This window comes from Chiloscyllium plagiosum, chromosome 32 (assembly GCF_004010195.1).
Source record: "Chiloscyllium plagiosum isolate BGI_BamShark_2017 chromosome 32, ASM401019v2, whole genome shotgun sequence".
In the NCBI taxonomy this organism is placed as follows: domain Eukaryota; kingdom Metazoa; phylum Chordata; class Chondrichthyes; order Orectolobiformes; family Hemiscylliidae; genus Chiloscyllium; species Chiloscyllium plagiosum.
This window is the reverse complement of record NC_057741.1, coordinates 19,733,861-19,751,456: the sequence shown is the minus strand read 5'-3', so window position 1 is coordinate 19,751,456 and position 17,596 is coordinate 19,733,861. Positions and strand designations below refer to the sequence as shown.

General features: G+C 41.5%; 1 protein-coding gene across 7 annotated transcripts in view; it reads left to right on the top strand.

The window, feature by feature from the left end:
- The first annotated feature begins 785 nt into the window (after positions 1–785).
- Positions 786–17,596, top strand: part of inpp4b (inositol polyphosphate-4-phosphatase type II B) — a 1,028,621-nt gene continuing 1,011,810 nt past the window's right edge. For all 7 annotated transcript variants that reach the window (XR_006309059.1, XM_043674148.1, XM_043674147.1 and 4 more), the window contains exon 1: positions 786–1,008. The gene's annotated coding sequence lies outside the window, so the exon portion shown is untranslated. The remainder of the gene's footprint in view (positions 1,009–17,596) is intronic.

The following is a 17,596-nucleotide window of genomic DNA, read 5'->3' as shown; positions in this document are numbered from 1 at the left end:
CGCTGTCACAATACTGTACTGCAACTACAATGCTCCGCCCGTTTCAGTAATATAGGCGTTGACGACAACTAGTACCCTGCCTACTGGTTGACATGTAATTAATGACGAAGACAGTTTGCACTGGCTGCTTACAGCAATCATCCAAACAACCAGACAGCACAACTTTGGCATTATATTACTTTGTGGTTTACTGCGCCTTATGATCCCGGCACCTGTTTCGAGTCGTTATTCAATTTAGGCCCATAACAAATGAGCTTGCAAAGTCTCCTCATAGTAATCCAATGGATAATTTTAGTTAAATAATACGGGAGCTGCTATAATAAAATAATAATTTAAAACACGCGATTGTAATTTACATAGAAATAATAGTGCAACAGATAAATCTAATATTCTTGTTCTAATCCCAGGTCAGACTCAATCCTTTATCCTGCAGCAAAGCCCAGTGCCTTGCAAAACTAAAATCGGTGTCCCTATTAAAATACGGAAGTAAGGGACTGAAAATTGTGTTCAAAGATTTCAAAAGTACCTTGATTTAACGAAAAGACGGAAGCAGGATTATAAACGCCTGTTGTGGTTAAAAAATACTGGCTAATTTTCGAAGGGTGTTGCACAATTAGCCAGATTGTACACAGTAACATTAAACATTGCGTTTTTGTTTGTGGTGAGTTAAGTGATAGCTTATGATTTACGTTTAAAAAAAACACTGACGTCCCACTTTGTGTGCTTATAAAGTCACGACCTTGTGTAAGTCATTAAATTTTAAGGGCTGTGGTGGAAGGGGTGGGGCTTGTGGTTGGAAGAGCTGCTCGCTCGGCCGCCTACTTTGGTGAGAAGGTGCTGCGCCTAGTCTTCCTTTCAACGCTCACCTGTCGCGGAGGTGGGGAGCGCGCGTTCAAATGACAGGTGTTCAGGGGAGAGCGCGCGCTCAGGCGACCGTTGTCCGGGGGGGAAGCCAGCGCGAGGGACATAATGCAGGTGTTCGTTTCTCCTAATGTGGGCCGAGCTACGGTTAGTCGGCTGTTTCGAGATCTCTCTTCCTGATTTATGGGTGCTTATTTAACGACGAAAACAAAACATTTTCTTCAATTGTATGCAATGTTTCTAATTTTTACTCTTAAATGTTGGTGTTAACTAAATGCACCCCCAGTGGCGGGAAAGATTGATATGAGTTTTATTTTGAGGCCGAACGTTCTAGAGTTGATGCCTAACTAAATTTTTGCACTGTTTCCAGCTCAAGTGTGGATACTTTCTCAATTGATCTGAGAATTGCGTGTAACTAAGAGCAAATCCTCCAATGAAAAGAGTGCTTTTGTTGAGTCTTTAAGAAGGGCCGGCCGGTCCAGACCCGATGGGTAGAGTGGTCTTCCTTCTGTGCCGTAGATTTTTCTATACTTCCTAAACATCTGAAAGGAGAAAGGTTCAGGAGCAGTTTACTGTACCTTGGAGCCAGCACATGCGATGCGTTGAATGGTATTTCGTTGTGCTATAACTATTCTAATATCTCCAGTACTCATCTACAAAAGTCGAGGTAAACGCACTTATTCCTGGAGAAACTCCAGGTCTGGCAGTGTATGTGGTGAGAGAAGGAATTTGTTTGGAGTCCAGTATGGTTTGAAATGAAAACACACAGAACAGAGTCTGGTTTTGGTAGTGGTAAATAGTGGCCTAGGTATCACAGCAGGATTGCTACTACACTCTTAATTTTTTGTGGTAGAACTGAGATCTGCAATTTTGCCTGGCTGAAGTTCTGGCCTTTGCTCCACCATGCAATGTAGAAGTTCACCTGTTCCCTTTGTGTAAGCGTGTTTGGGGGAAGTTAAACTATACCCCCTTTCTCATGGCATTAAATACTGCATCCTATGATTTTTAAAAAAACCAGCAGCATAGTCTGTCACTTGTGAAGTTCCTGTGAAAGGTGGTGTGTAGCTGTGTGGAGGTATGGTGTCAGTTGTGTGATGGAATGTTGTGTAAATCAGGGTTGGTAGGGGATTGGCAGTTTCTAGATTAGTGATGCTGGAAAAACACAGTAGTTCAGGCAGCATTCGAGGAGCAGGAAAATTGATGCTTTGGGCAAAAGCCCTTCATCAGGAATAGAGGTGTCAGGTCTGTATATGAGGATGTGATATGGGTCTATTCCAGTGGCAGGATATGTTGTTCCCAAGGTGGAGTGAGGAATCTATGGGGGTGGAAAGGGGGAGGGTGGGTACTAGGAGTCACGTGAGGTGTGTATGGGTTGGTGAAGATGGGTCATTCTGATTTGGGTGTTCAACAGTTAATCAACAGATGATCAAGTTTCTAAGCCTCTAATGTTTTTCTTGGGTAACTACTAACATAACTAGAGCAGAGCCCTCTGAATTGTCTGATTTTTAGTATATCCTTTTGATGGGTTCCAGATGCAGCAGAGTCTCTCATTACAATCAGCAATTTCCACAGTCTGTTGCATCTGAGATTCTGTGCTTCCTATATGCAACTCCATTTTAGCTGTTGGAAATCAGGACCAGTCTTTGGACCTGCATGAAGTTGTAGCTGTTAACATAATTGGAGGGATTCCTGGTTAAGTTGTAATTAATGGAAAGTTTAGCTGGAATATAGCAAACTTTTCACTTTTTTTCTTGTGCATATGTTACTGGCTATGTTCTACCATAAATCTCAATTGTTTTTGGACTTGACCCAATAAACTGCTCATCCTCCAATGAATAGTTATTTAGCAAATGAAGTGTCCAAACTGGTCTAATGTGTTGACTTGCCTGAAGAAAATTTGATTGAATCAAGATCAGGTTTAAGAACATTAGTTTAAAAGCTTGGTACTAAGGGACCTCTGCAATGATTGTTGACATAGCATAGTTGAAAACAGCAGCAACTCTCACTTTCACATAACAATGCCTTTTTACTATAGGAAAACTTCTTGAGGTACTTAATAAATTTTTCATTGGATTACAATTCTATACCAACCCACAGGAATAGATAATATAGGCTAATGACTAAAGTTGGTCAGAGAGGTTTTATAGTGAATCTAAAAGGAAGTTAAGGTTTCTGTGGAATTAGTCCTCAATGTCTGAGGAACAGAGGCATAGCCTTCCTGTGGATACTGCTTTGCTCACCATCTCTGCACTAAATAATTAAAAAAAAAACAGATAATGTTTAAAAGCATTAAAACATTTTCATAAACAGTTTATAATACAGCACACTTTACAGGGAAGAAGAAGCTAGAGGGTGAGTGGGAGGACATTGTCTCTTTAAAAATAAAAATACCAACCCAAAGGAGATATAAAGAATTGTACTCTAGCACAATTTGCAGTCTTATGGCCTAGTGTTATTTCTCTCTACCATGACTGTCAAGCTAGGGTATGATTAGATTACTTTAGTATGGAAACAGGCCCTTCGGCGTAACAAGTCCACACTGACCCACTGAAGAGCCACCTGCCTAAACCCATTCCCCTACATTTACCGCTTCACCTAACACTATGGGCAATTTAGCATAGCTAATTCACCTACCCTGCACATTTTTGGACTGTGGGAGGAAACTGGAGCACCTGGAGGAAACCCACGTAGATACGGGGAGAATGTGCAAAATCCACGCCGACAGTTGCCTGAGGTGGGAATTGAACCTGGGTCTCTGGTGCTGTGAGGCAGCAATGCTAACCACTGTGCCACCATGCTACCCATTAGATGAGTGGGATGAACCTTGATTTAATGGAGAGTGCAGAGGCATACCTAAAAATGAGGTGTCAACATGTGTTGACACAGCTACCTGTGTGCTAAATGGCATAAGCAACAAGTAATAGACTGTAGTATCATTTGGCCCAACCAGTGACTCAGATCTAAGTGCTTTCTTGCTAGCCATGGATGATGGTGGACAATTCAAACAACTCATTGGAGGAAGAGAAGCCACCAGTATCTCCATCAATGTAACAAGAACCCAGCACATCCTTACAGAAGATAAGACTGATGCATTCACAAGATTCTTCAACTAGAAGTGCTGAGTAGATGATCTGTGTTGGCCTACTCTAGTGGGCCCAAGAATCACTCCAGTTGATATCAAGAAATTGGAGGCACTAGATACTGCAAGGGCTATTGACCTTGACAATATTCCACAATAGTGTTGAAGACTTGTTCTCTAGCACTTGCCACACTCTTAGCCAAGCTTTTCCAGTACAGTTGCAACACTGGCATCTACTGGAAAACCTCCCAGATATGTCCTGTAGAGGAAAAGACAGAACAAATCCAATCTGGTCAATTACCACACATTTGTCCACACTCAATGGTTAGTAAAATGATTGAAAGTGTCATCAAGGTGCTGTCAAGCGGCACTTACTCAGCAGCGTGCTAACTGATGCCTAGTTTCGCTTCCGCTACATCCACTTAACTCTTGATCTCAGTACAGCCTTGGTTCAAGCATGAACAAAAGAATAGCATTCCAGAGGTGAGGTGAGAATAGTAGCCCTTGGCATCAAGGCCAGATTTGACTGTGGCATAAAGATGCCCTAGCAAAACAGGAATCAGAACTTTTTTCAATGGTTGGAGTCATACCTGGCACATGTTGAAGTCATTGAAAGTCAGTCATTTTCGGTGCAGGACATTTCTATAGGAGTGTCCTAAAACAGCTGAAGGTGGCTGGCCTTGTCAATGACCTTCCCTCCATCATAAAGTCAGTAGAGGCATTCATCATTGATTGAACAATATTCACCATTCACAACTCCTGGGACAGTCCATGTTCAAATGCAACATAAACTGGACAATTCCCAGGTTTGGGCTGAAATGTGGCACATAATATTCACAGAATCCCTACAGTGTGGAAATAAGCCATTTGACCCAACAAGTCCATACAATCCTTTGAAGAGTATCCCACCCTTTCCCATTTCCCTACCCTATTATTCTATATTTCCCCTCTCAAATGCACTTAACCTACACACTCATGAACACTATGGACAATTGAGTATGTAGAACATTGAAAAGTACATCACAGAATAGGCCCTTTGGCCCATGATATTGTGCTGAGGTTTAATTCTAATGTAAAATATAATGAACCTATGCACCTCTCAATGCACTGCTATCCATGTGCATGTCCAGCAGTTGCTTAAATGTCCCCAATGACTCTGCTTCCACTACCACAGTTGGCAATGCATTCCATGCATTCACAGTTCTGTGTAAAGAACCTACCTCTGACATCTCTGATATACCTTCCTCCTAATATCTTCAAACTATGTCTCCTCGTACCAGTCAATCCTGCCCTGGTGAAAAGTCTTTGGCTATTGACTCTATCTTCTAGGAGAAAGTGAGGACTGCAGATGCTGGAGATCAGAGCTGAAAATGTGTTGCTGGAAATGTGCAGCAGGTCAGGCAGCATCCAAGGAGCAGGAGAATCGATGTTTCGGGCTTGACCCCTTCTTCAGGAAATTGTTTCCCGAAGAAGGGCTCATGCCCGAAACATCGATTCTCCTGCTCCTTGGATGCTGCCTGACCTGCTGCGCTTTTCCAGCAACACATTTTCAGCTATGGACTCTATCTATTCCACTCATTATCTTGTACAGCTTGATCAGGTCTCCTCTCTTCCTCCTTCTCTCCAGATAGAAAAGTCTGAGCTTATTCAACCTTTCTTCAGAAGGCAAGCCCTCTAGTCCAGGCAGCATCCTAGTAAACCTTCTTTGCACCCTCTCCAAAGCCTCTGTATCTTTCCTATAGTAGGGCGAGCAGAACTGGACACAATATTCAAAGTGTGGTCTCACCAGGGACTTGTGGAGCTGTAGCAAAACCTTGTGCTTTTAAACTCGATCCCCTGTTAATGAAAGCCAAAACACCATATGCTTTCTTAACAACCCTATCCACTTGGGTGGCAACTTTGAGGGGTCTATGTACTTGCACACCCAGATCCCTCCGTTCCTCCACACTGCCAAGAGTATGGCCAATTCACCTAACCTGCACATCTTTGGACTGTGGGAGGAAACTGGAGCCTCCAGAGGAAACTCATGCAGACACTGGGTGAATGTGCAAACTCAACATGGGCAGTTGCCCGAGGCAGGAATCAAACCTGGTCCCTGACTATTTGAGGCAGCAGTGCTGAGCACTGAGTCATCGTGCCAGGAAAATGCCAGGCAATGACCAGCTCCAATAAGAGACAATCTGACCATCACCCCTTGACATTCAGTGGCATTATCATCACTGAATTCCATACTATTAACATCCTGAGAGTTACCATTGACTGGAAACTCTCAGAATTGCCACATAAACATAGTGGCTATAAGAGCAGGTCAAAGGCTAGGAATGCCACGGCGAGTAACTCATCAGCTGATTCCCCAAAGCCAGTCCAACATCTACAAGGCACAAGTCATGGGTATGGTGCCACTTGCTTTGACAAATGCAGCCCCAACAATATTCAAGAAGCTTGACACCATCCAGGACAAAGCAATCCACTTGATTGGCCCAATATTCACTTCCTCCTCTACCTAAGCTCCATAGCAGCACTGTACACTATCTACAAGATGAGCTGCAGAAATTCACGAAAGATCCTGAGACAGCACTTTCTAAATCTTCTACTACCTCTGTCTTGAAGGACAAAGGCAACAATTGCATGGGAACACCATTATCTGCAAATCCTCCAAGCTACTACTCATCCTGACGTAAATATATCATGGTTCCTGCACTTGCTGGGTCAGAATCATAGAATTTCCTTTCTAATAGGATGGTGGGTGTGCCCATGCACATGGATTGCAATGGTTCAAGAAGGCAGTTCGCACCATCTCATATGCAACTAGGGGTAGGCAATAAATGCTGGCCAGCCAATGGCATTTGTGTCTGACGAGTTTTTTAAAAAAAAATCATAGGTAAACAAGGGGATGACATAATGTCAGCATAAGCAAGAAATGCAGATTTGAGATTACAGTCAGATTTGTCATGAATGGCTGAGCAGATTGGTGAAAAGTCAAGAACCTAAGCCCATACATCTTCAGCTGCTTCAATAATTACCGTCCCTCCATCATAAAGTCAATGATATTTGAGTATTGAGAAAATAACGAGAATAGTGGTAAAATATGTTAAGAAACACCAATATTTTGGAAATCTTTAATGCAAAAGTGCTACCTGCAGGAATGAGACTTTTCAGTTTAAATTCTTCCATTACTACTATATGAGAGTTAGAGGTAGGTCTATTGCTTAAAAATGTGTTGCTGGAAAAGCGCAGCAGGTCAGGCAGCATCAAAGGAGAAGGAGAATCGACGTTTCAGGCACGTCGATTCTCCTTCTCCTTTGCTGCCTGACCTGCGCTTTTCCAGCAACACATTTTTAAGCTCTGATCCCCAGCATCTGCAGTCCTCACTTTCTCCTAGTAGGTCTATTGCTGGCATGTTCATGAAAAGGGTTACTCCTTAACTTAGTGGCAAGTTGAACTTGTTTCATAATAGTGCCTATGCAATAATAATCTGGGGAATTTTGAGATAAACTACTGCTTTTGTCAAAGCTAATAGCAGATTGATGCAAATCCCCAACCAATTTGAACCAACTTGCTCCAATTATTTACAAATTGCACACTGCCATTTATCATTTACTTTTAGTATTTATTGGTATTTGATTAAGTCAAATGATAAATGAGTATATCGTGTTTAAGCCAGCAATGCATGTTGCTACTTTTTTTTTTCAAATCCTGGTCTTGAAATGATTAGCAGCATATTTTAGCAAAATCCCCAAACAAGCTTCAGTTATTTAAATAGTACAGTGACATCCAAATTTAATGAATGAAGGGCAATCTAAGAAGTGTTAGGCTGAATTTTTGTTGTTACCCATTGTAGGTTGTATTCCACAAGCTGGTTCAAGGAATTGCTTTCTGAAGGTCTGATACAATATTTTTGTTAAAAATTTTAACATTCTTAAGGGCGTCAGTACCCTGAAAACCCACCCTCTCTGTTCACACATACTGTTATGTAATTTTAAATTGCTTATGCATCATATGAGATTATGGCTCTTTTAGGCTTTCTACTTCCTCCATGGCGATAATTCTGAATTTTGAACGTAAAAACAATTACCATAAAGCACCACTGGATGGTACTAGTGAACTAGTTTGAAGGATTTCTGCAATTGCACTTTGAAAACAGACTAGATGTAATATTTATCTTGCTTTTGTAAGTCCATGATTTTTGATTTTTTTTTTTGGGGAAAAAAAAGAGCATGCTAAATTTATTCGACCAATACTTTCACTAATGAGCAGCACTTTAGATAACAGATCAGTTGATGCAGATATGTAACTTCCCATAGAGCCTGCTTACAGTGAAGCTTCTGTTAGAGGGAAGAACAATGTATTATCCTAGGTCACTCTCAATGGAGCTGAATTGAGAAATGTTTTCGTGTAGGTGGATAGTAATTTTGCTATTTTAAAAATATTACTGTTGGAGCATTGCTATTGTTTTCTCGGTAAATGTACCATGTGATTTCATACTGTGCTAAATGGACAAGTTCACAGATTTCTTCCATTTAAATCTGGTAAGAAGCTAAATTGTCGTTGATCTCTTGTGGAGGGGAACTATCTTCTCATTGTCATGTTTGCTATAACTATGATTTTTGAAGGACAGAAAGGCATTGAGCACTCCCTTAAGAGATTAAATTGATTTGAATTATTATTGTCACAGTGAAAAATATTGTTTTGTGTGCTAACCAGACAAACTGTATCCTACATAAGAATAGCAAACCAGAGAGATTCAAGGTGGCGGCGACCCAGCATGTCTGAGTCTGTAGTGTTCTGCCTAAGACTCGGGCAAAGTGGGGCACCCGCCTTCATCACACCCTTTTTAAATAATTTTAAAATACCTTTTGCCAAGCATTGTTAGTCATTTTACATCAAACTTAAACAGTTTGGTGTTGTTCTTAAAATGACAAAGGGCAAAAATTCCCGCAGTTTGCTACAGGCAGGGACCCCTCCCCCACCCCCTCCAGCAACAGCGGAGACGTCCGCGGCTGTCTCGGGGGACTTACCTACGGAGGCCAGCCTGATCTCTGGGATCAACGAGCCACAGGAGAAGATCGATGCCTTCATTGAAGAATCCAGCTCCAGGTGGGAGTCGTTCTCGGTCATGTGTGACCGAGAAATTGAAAAACTTGAACAGCATGTCAGAGGGGCGGAGCAAAAGGCCGCGACCTCAGAGACTGCTGGCGAGTCGGCTATAGGCCAGGTCCTGGCTCTCGAGCAGAGAATCTGGACCTTGGAAGAGCACATCGACCTCGACAATCGGCTATTCTATTTCGGTTCCAATTTTATAGAGAGAAGCAGATGCTCCTGGAAGCTTCCAGAATCCTGGGAAGGACCCCCAGGCCATGATGCACAAGGGTTCCAGGATAATGTTATTCCAGGATTTTTCTCCAGCCGTGGTCCGCATTCGATGAGGCAAAGAAGCGTCTAAGAGACCAATACTCCTTGTGTTACCTGGCAACGCTGCGCTTCAGCCATGAAGGATCCGTACATAACTTTGGATCACCGGAGAAAGCTAAAGAATTCTTGGACTCTCTCTTAAATAGACTGTGAGACTTAAACCGTATAGATGACTATTTTATTTTGCTTCCTTTCCCCCCGCCCCCCCGCTTACCCTTTTTTTTTTCTCCTTTTTCATCTTTTTTTCATTATCTTCTCTGGGGGGGTGGGGAGGGGGGCTTATTTGTTATTCGCTATGTGATTTTTTTTTAATTAACAGGTCGTGTGAGAGGGTAGTTTGTTTTGTTCTACCTTTTTAGAGCTGGGTTTTCTTCTTCTGTCATTTTACTTAGTTTTCTAATAATTGCTGGGATTGTAACTTTGTAGTTTTATATGTTTATATTTTGTATTATGCTTGCTAAACACACCTAGGTGGGATGGGGGGTCACTCACTTTTAACTTTGGTTTCATAGAACACTTAAATTTGTCTACTCCATTTTATAATGCCTGGGCTGAGGGCAGGGCACTAGTTAGAGGTTATGGTGAGGTTATTGACAGGTAGTTACGCCCCCTGGGAGCAAGGGGGAAAATCTCCTTTCAAATGTGTTTTGTATTGTTTTCTTAGGAATAGTTTTTAATTGTGTTTGGTGTAAATGTCTTAAAGAATTTTTGCTTTTGTGAATTTTCCATAGTCTTTATTCAAGGTGTTTTGGGTGGGGTTCTCCCTCCTGGGGTGGTCTCGGGCTTGCCTGGACAATCATGGCTAGCCATTCGCTTAGGTGGTGCACCTGGAATGTCAAGGGGAGTATTTCACCAATCAAAAGCAAGAAGATATTATCAAACCTCAAAAAAAAGGGTTGATCTAGCTCTTTTACAGGAAACACATCTACTTGGCAAAGAGCACAAAATTACAACAGGGTGGGTTTGACCAGGCTTTTTTCTCATCTTTTAGTTCAAAAAGTAGGGGAGTAGTCATTCTCATCCAGAAGAATCTTCCTTTCCAAATATTAAGCCAGATAAAGGATGAGTCTGGATGGTATATACTGGTCAAAGCACTAATGTATGGAGAGGAGTATGGAATTTTGAATTTTTATTGCCCCCTGGCACACCCCTTCAAATTTGTGACGGAAGTGTTCTCCAAGTTGATGGCTTTTGGGCCCACCATACAATTATAGGAGGAGATTTTAATTGTATTATGGATTCAGAGACAGATAGGATACCTAAGAGTACTATGGGTATATCTCTCAGATCTGAATAAGGAGCTAGGGCTAGTAGATGAGTGGAGGTGCCTTCACCCCCAGGACAGAGACTTTACTTTCTACTCTAACCCACACAAGTGTCATACTAGAATTGCTCCCTCGACCCTTTTGAATTTTGTATTGTCTTGCAAAATAGGTAATATAGCAATCTCTGATCATGCTGCAGTATGACGTTAAGACTAGGGGACAATGGGACAGGCCCCCGACATTGGCGTATGGATTCTTAATGAAGGATAGCAAATTTATAAAATATTTTTCTCAGGAACTCAAAACCTTTTTGGAAATTAATTCAGGTACGGCCAGTAACCTGTCGATGACGTGGGAGACCATTAAGGCTTATGCGTGAGGTTTGATCATCTCATATTCTGCGACCCAGAAAAGACAAATGGGAGAACAACAGCGCCTGCTCGAGGCTCACTTGAAGGCAGCTGAGACAGTGTATGTTGATAGGCCCTCTATTACTAAGCTACAAAAGATCGCAGCCCTTAGGGCAGCCTTGAATACCGCACTTACCCAAACAGCAAAGAGGGAAATATTATTTGCAAAGCAAAGAGTATATGAATATGGTGACAAGCCTGGCAGATACCTAGCATATCTTGCGAGGGGGAATAAAAAGGCTCCTCAAGCTATCACGTCCATTAGGGAAAGTGCTGGTACTCTGACTTGTGATTGTAAAAGGATCAATACAGCCTTTTAGAAAGTTCTATTTTGAACTGGTATAAATCGCAAGACTGTGAGGATAGAACTAAGAAGATGGAGTCGTTCTTTAAAAACCTGGCCTTTCTGGACTTAACCTCTGAGCAGGTGATCCTGAATGCTCCCCTGACAATCCAGGAAGTACTTGATGCAATTAGACAGCTTCAGAGTGGCAAAGCGCCTGGACCAGATAGATTCCAGGTTGAGTTTTATAAAGAATTTATAGGGGAATTGGCTAGTCCACTTATAGACATGTATAATCACTCTCATAGTCAGGGCTGCCTCCTGCCTTCGTTGAGAGAAGCAAATATTTATTTCATGCTTAAAAAAAAAAGAAGGCCCCAGAAGATTGCTCATCATATAGACCAATATCCTTACTAAATGTGGATTTTAAAATCCTTTCTAAAACATTAGCATGAAGACTGGAGAGGGTCTTACCATACATTATAAAAGAGGACCAGACGGGGTTTATGAAGGGTCTTAGGTCAACTAACAATATTAGAAGGTTCTTAAATATGATACAAGCCTGTCAACAGGGAAGATACCGGGTTTAGTTGTCTCCTTGGATGCAGAGAAGGCATTTGATTGGGTAGAATGGCCGTATCTTTTTTATATGCTGGAAAGGTTTGGTGTCGGAGAGATATTTTCTAAATGGGTCTCTATTATACAATGACCCCAAAGCAGCTGTGATCACCAATGGTTTAGTTTCGGATAGCTTCAGTGTTGGTAGGCTGTCGTCAGGGATGTCCTCTCTCATCCCTGCTCTTCACGCTAGTAATCGAACCACTGGCGGAAGCTATACGAACCGACTCTAACATAGCGGCACCGAGGGTTGGTTCAGGTAAACGTAAAATCGCTCTCTATGCAGATGATGTCCTCCTTTTCTTAAATAATCCTTTGATATCCATGCCCTGCCTAATTCTAGTAATCAATCTATTTAGTATGTTCTCAGGCTATAAAATGAATTTTATGAAATCTGAGGCCATGCCGTTGGATGGTCTCGCCAGTATATCCAATTTATTGGATGCATCTTGCTTTCCCTTTCAGTGATCACTGGAGGGTTTTCTATACTTAGATATTTTTATCACTCCAGTATTTGGTCAGATATATAAAGCCAATTTTGTACACCTACTAGAGAAAATAAGGCAGGACCTTCAAAGCTGGGGAGATATCCCAATATCCTGGTTAGGCAGAGTAGCTCTAGTTAAAATGAATATTCTGCGTTGTCTCCAATATCCTATGAAAATGGTCCTTCTGATGTTGCCGAGACTGTATTGCATAAGCTACGCGGCTGGTTTGGTTCCTTTATTTGGAATCATGGACGGCCCCTTATCAAATTAGAAAAGCTGCAGCTTCCACAGGCAAGGGGAGGACTGTATTCTCCAGACTTTAGGAGGTATCAGTTGAGCTCTTTATTATGCTGTATAGCTGATTGGATCCCTTGTGAGTCTCAAGAGATCCAATTTGGTTAGACATTTGAGACCTCCCAAGCAAAATGTCCCCTCATCAATCTTTTATTTTTAGATAAGATGAGAGCTATTATGGACTATTGCAAAAACACTATTGTATTAAATACAGTTAAAGCCTGGAGGATAATGTGGCAAGATTAGGGTAATCTACAAAAAACTTATCCTAATACTCCTATAGTGAGAACATCGGGTTTTCAGCCAGGGCTGACAGACGTGACATTTAAAACCTGGAGGTCCAGAGGTATCTCCTGCTTGGGGGACCTGTTCGTTGGGGAGGTTATGATGTCCTTTGAGCAGTTGCACCAGAAGTTTGGACTGCCTAATGGAGACCTTTTTCGGTATTTCCAAATACGAGATTATATACAGAAGAAGACCATGTTATTAGACAGTCCGTACAAATTGGATAAGGAAAGAAGAGTGCTATGGCCAATGGCTCCACCCTCGGTTAGTACTCTTTATCATTCATTATGTAATGAGGTATCAAAAGACAATGGAATGACGGTTTGTTTAAAACATGGCACCAAGAATTGGGATTAGAAGTCTCTTTAGAAATGTGGGAGGACATCTAGGAAAATGCCAGAAAGATCTCTGTTTGTAATAGAACTCAAGCTATTCAATTCAAGATACTCCATAGGGCTCATATAGCACCTGAATGACTTGGAAAATTTAAGGTAGGAACATCCCCAGTGTATCCTACACAATGTATCCTACATGCAAAATAGAAATGGGCACTCTCACGCATTGTCTATGAACATGTTGCAAGATCCGTAGGTACTGGGACACAGTAGCGAATGCTCTGACAGAGATCTTGGGAACGGAGATTAGATTGGATCCGGTGTTTCTTCTCCAGAGCTTTTCAAATTTTCCCTCCCTGGAGGTGCACAGGAGGAAACTGTTTTCTATTCTTTCCTTTTGTGCAAGGAAAAATATCTTCGTGAATTGGGTAGCTGAAGGCCCTCCAGGACTTTCGAATTGGCACAGGTTACCATGGAATATATCCCCCTTAACTTCCTTACAAATATGGTGCACCAAAAAACTGAATTATTCTATAAAATATGGCAGCCCTTTCTGAACTATATCGACACAGATATTTCAGCCATACTGTCAAGGGCTTTTGTCTGGCTGTGGTAGTGGTTCTGGCTGGTCTGGGGGCCCCCGGGAGGAGAAATCCCGTATAAATACGGATTTTATTATGACTATGTTAATTCATTTCGAGTATGTACTTAATGATTTAATTGTTCTGTTATTTTTTGCTAGTAATGTATGATATTCTATTTTATGTTTTGGTTGTTTGTAGGATAGATTAGTAGTTGGGTTTTTCCCTTTTTTTTGGTGTGTTTTGGTTATTATTTCTTTTTATTCATATATTGAATATTAGTGTTTATACTTGTTTGTATTACTTTGTAATTTTGTAAAAATTAAAAAATTTCCTTTTTTTTTTCAATAAAAATACCTATATATTTAAAAAAAGGCAAACCATACTTTACATAAAACACAAAGGTAATAGCACAAAATGCAGAGTATAATGTTACACCTGCAGAGAAAGGTCAACTCTAATATGAGGTCCATTCGTAAGTCTAACTGCGGGGAAGAAGCTATTCTTAAATTTTGTGTTTTCAGACATTTTGTATCTTCTGCTTGATGGAAGAGGGTGGCAGGGCATATAATCGGGATGGGAGGATTTCTTGATTTATATTGGCTGATTTCCCAAGGCAGTGGGAAGTGTCAACTAAGTAAATGGATGGAAGCCTAATTTTAGTGAATGACTGGGCTGCGTTCACAACACTTATTTCTTGCGGTTTTGGCAGAACAGTTGCCATACCGAGCTGAGATGCATCCAGATAGAATGCTTTCCGTGGTGCATGTATAAAAATTGGCAAGAGTCATCCTGGACATGTCAAATTTCCTTAGCCTTCTGAGGAAGTAGATGCATTGATGTGCTTTATTGACTGTGGTATTGCTGTGGATGGACTAGGATAGATCGTTGGTGATACTGATTTTGAGGAACTTTAAGCTCTTGACCACCTCCACCTCAGCACCATTGATGCAGACAGGGTTCCTGAAATCAATGACCATGTCCTTAATTTGCGGAAGAGATTGTTGTCTTTACACCATGCCACTAAGTTGTCCATCTGTTTCTGTACTCTTGTTTTGAGATCTGACCCACTGAAGTGGTGTCATCAGCAAATTTCTAAATGGAGTTAGAGCTGAATTTGGTCCCATAGTCATGAGTGCATATGGAGTATAGACTGGTGCTGAGTACGCAGCTTTGCGGTGTTGAGGATTATTCTTCATTTTCCATAATGAGGTTTATTATATTTTAGGGCCTCAACTAGAACCACTTGCTGCATTTGTTCCTACTAAGGAGATTCAGAAGCCTTCAGTGTATCCAGGTCTAATAGTTCACCCTCTTTGTATCTACTCAGCTCCCATCACCCTCCAGATGGACTCTGCCTTGGATTCCCATTCTTGGGCCTGCGTGTGTGTTGATAAACATAAACAGAAAATTCTTTTAGAAAGAATTGGTGCCTATTCTTACTGGTTTGCAGTCTAGGGGTCAGGAAGTCAAGGATCCAGTTGAAGATGAGAGAGCAGAGTCCTAGGTCGCGGAGTTTGGAGATGAGTTTTTGTTGGAATTATGGTATTGAAGGCAGAGTTATGGTCAATAAATAGGACTCTGACATAAATATCCTTGTTATCTGGATAGAACATAGAACAGCGCAGTACAGGCCTTCGATCCTCAATAGTGTTCCAGCCTTCTATCCTATTTTAAGGTCAAACTAACCTACATACCCTTCATTTTACTGTCATCCATGTGCCCATCCAAGAGTTGCTTAAATGTCTTTAATGTATCTGACTCTACTGCCACCGCTGGCAGTGCATTCCAGGCACCCACCAGTCTGAATAAAGAGTCTATCTCTGACATCTCCCCTAAACCTTCCTCCAATCGCCTTAAAATTATGCCCCATCCTGTTGGCTATTTCTGCCCTGGATAGCCACTCATCATCTTGTACACCTCTATCAAGTCGCCTCTCACCCTTCTTTTCTCCAATGAGAAAAGCACTAGCTCCCTTAACCTTTCTTCATAAGACTTTACCCTCCAGTCCAGACAGAATCCTGGTAAATCTCCTCTGCACCATTTCTAAAGCTTCCACATCCTTTCTATAATGAGGTGACCAGAACTGAAGGCAATATTCCAAGCTCTATAGAGCTGCAACATAACCTTGTGGTTCTTAAACTCAATTCCCCTGCTAATGAAAGCCAGCACACCATATGTCACCTTAACAACCCTAGCAACTTGGGTGGCACCTTTTGAGGGATCTATGGACATGGACCCAAAGATCCCTCTGTTCTTCCTCACTGCCAGCAACCCTGACTTTAACCCCATATTCTGCATTCAAATTCAAACTTCCAAAATGAATCACTTCACACTTTTTTTTCCTGAACTCCATCTGCCACTTATCAGCCCAGTTCTGTATCCTGTTAGTGTCTATTTGCAAGCGACAACAGACCTCCACACTGCCCACGACTCCAACTGTCATCGGCAAACTTACTAACCCACCCTTCCACTTCCTCATCAGTCATTTTGTAAGAATTACAAAGAGCAGAGGTCCCAGAACAGATCTCTATGGAGTATTACTAGTCAGAGCTCCAGGCTGAATACTTTGCATCAGCTACCACCCTCTGTCTTTTATGAACCAGCCAATTCTATATCCAGACAGCCAAATTCCCTGTATCCCATGCCTCCTTACTTTCTGAATGAGTATACAACGGGAAACCTCATCAAATGATGTTCCAGGGATGACTGTAGATCCAGGGTAATGGCATCTGCCGTGGACCAATTGTGACATTCTGGAATGATTTTACTTGTAACACCATAAGATGTAGGATCAGAAACAGACCATTTAGCTGACTGAGTTTGCTCCACCATTCAATCAAAGCATGGCTGATCTGGTGATGAGCTTCACTTTCCTGTATTATCCCCTTGACTCTTGATAACCTTACTGTTAAACTTTTGTCTGTCTTAGCCTTGTATATGCTTAACGATGCAGTCCTCTGCAGTAAAGAATTTCACAGATTCCGTATCCTCAGAAGAAATTCCTCCTCATATTTGTCTTTGCGATTATGCACTTTGGTCCTGCTACAAGGGGAGCCAACCTCCTTGAATTATAAGGATTGTCTTATTTTAATGTCTTCTTTTTTTTTTTAAACTGTGGATTGCAATGATGAAGAACTGTTTTTAAAAATCAGGATTTACCAGGATGCCTGCATAATTTCATAGCATAGAATTTAACATTTATTGCAAACTCTGCAGGGACCAACAATGTGGAGATCGTCGGGAGCCAAGGAGTGTTTTCACAAGTGGAGCTGTTTGGTTCTCAGCTAATGGAGCAATTTGGAGCTAGAAACTAGTTACAATGACACAGATGCGGTGTGTGTAGCTGTTCCAGCGGAAACTGAATTTCTCTGTAGTAAAAGACTCACTTTAACTTAGGAACAGGAGCAGGCCATCTGTCCTGCCATTTATTAAGATCATAGCTGATCTGTGGCCTAACTCCATACCACAATTCTCTATCTTAGATTAAAAACTAACAACTGAGTCAGCATCCTTTGCCATTTGTGGAAGAAAGTTCCAAACATTTACCAATCTGTGTGTAGAAATGCTTCCAATATGTCTCCTGAATGATCTGGTTCTAAACTTTAGATTCTGTTCCTACTTTTCGATTTCCCCAACCAGTGGAAGTATTTTATCTTCATCTACCCTGTCTTTTCCAATCAAC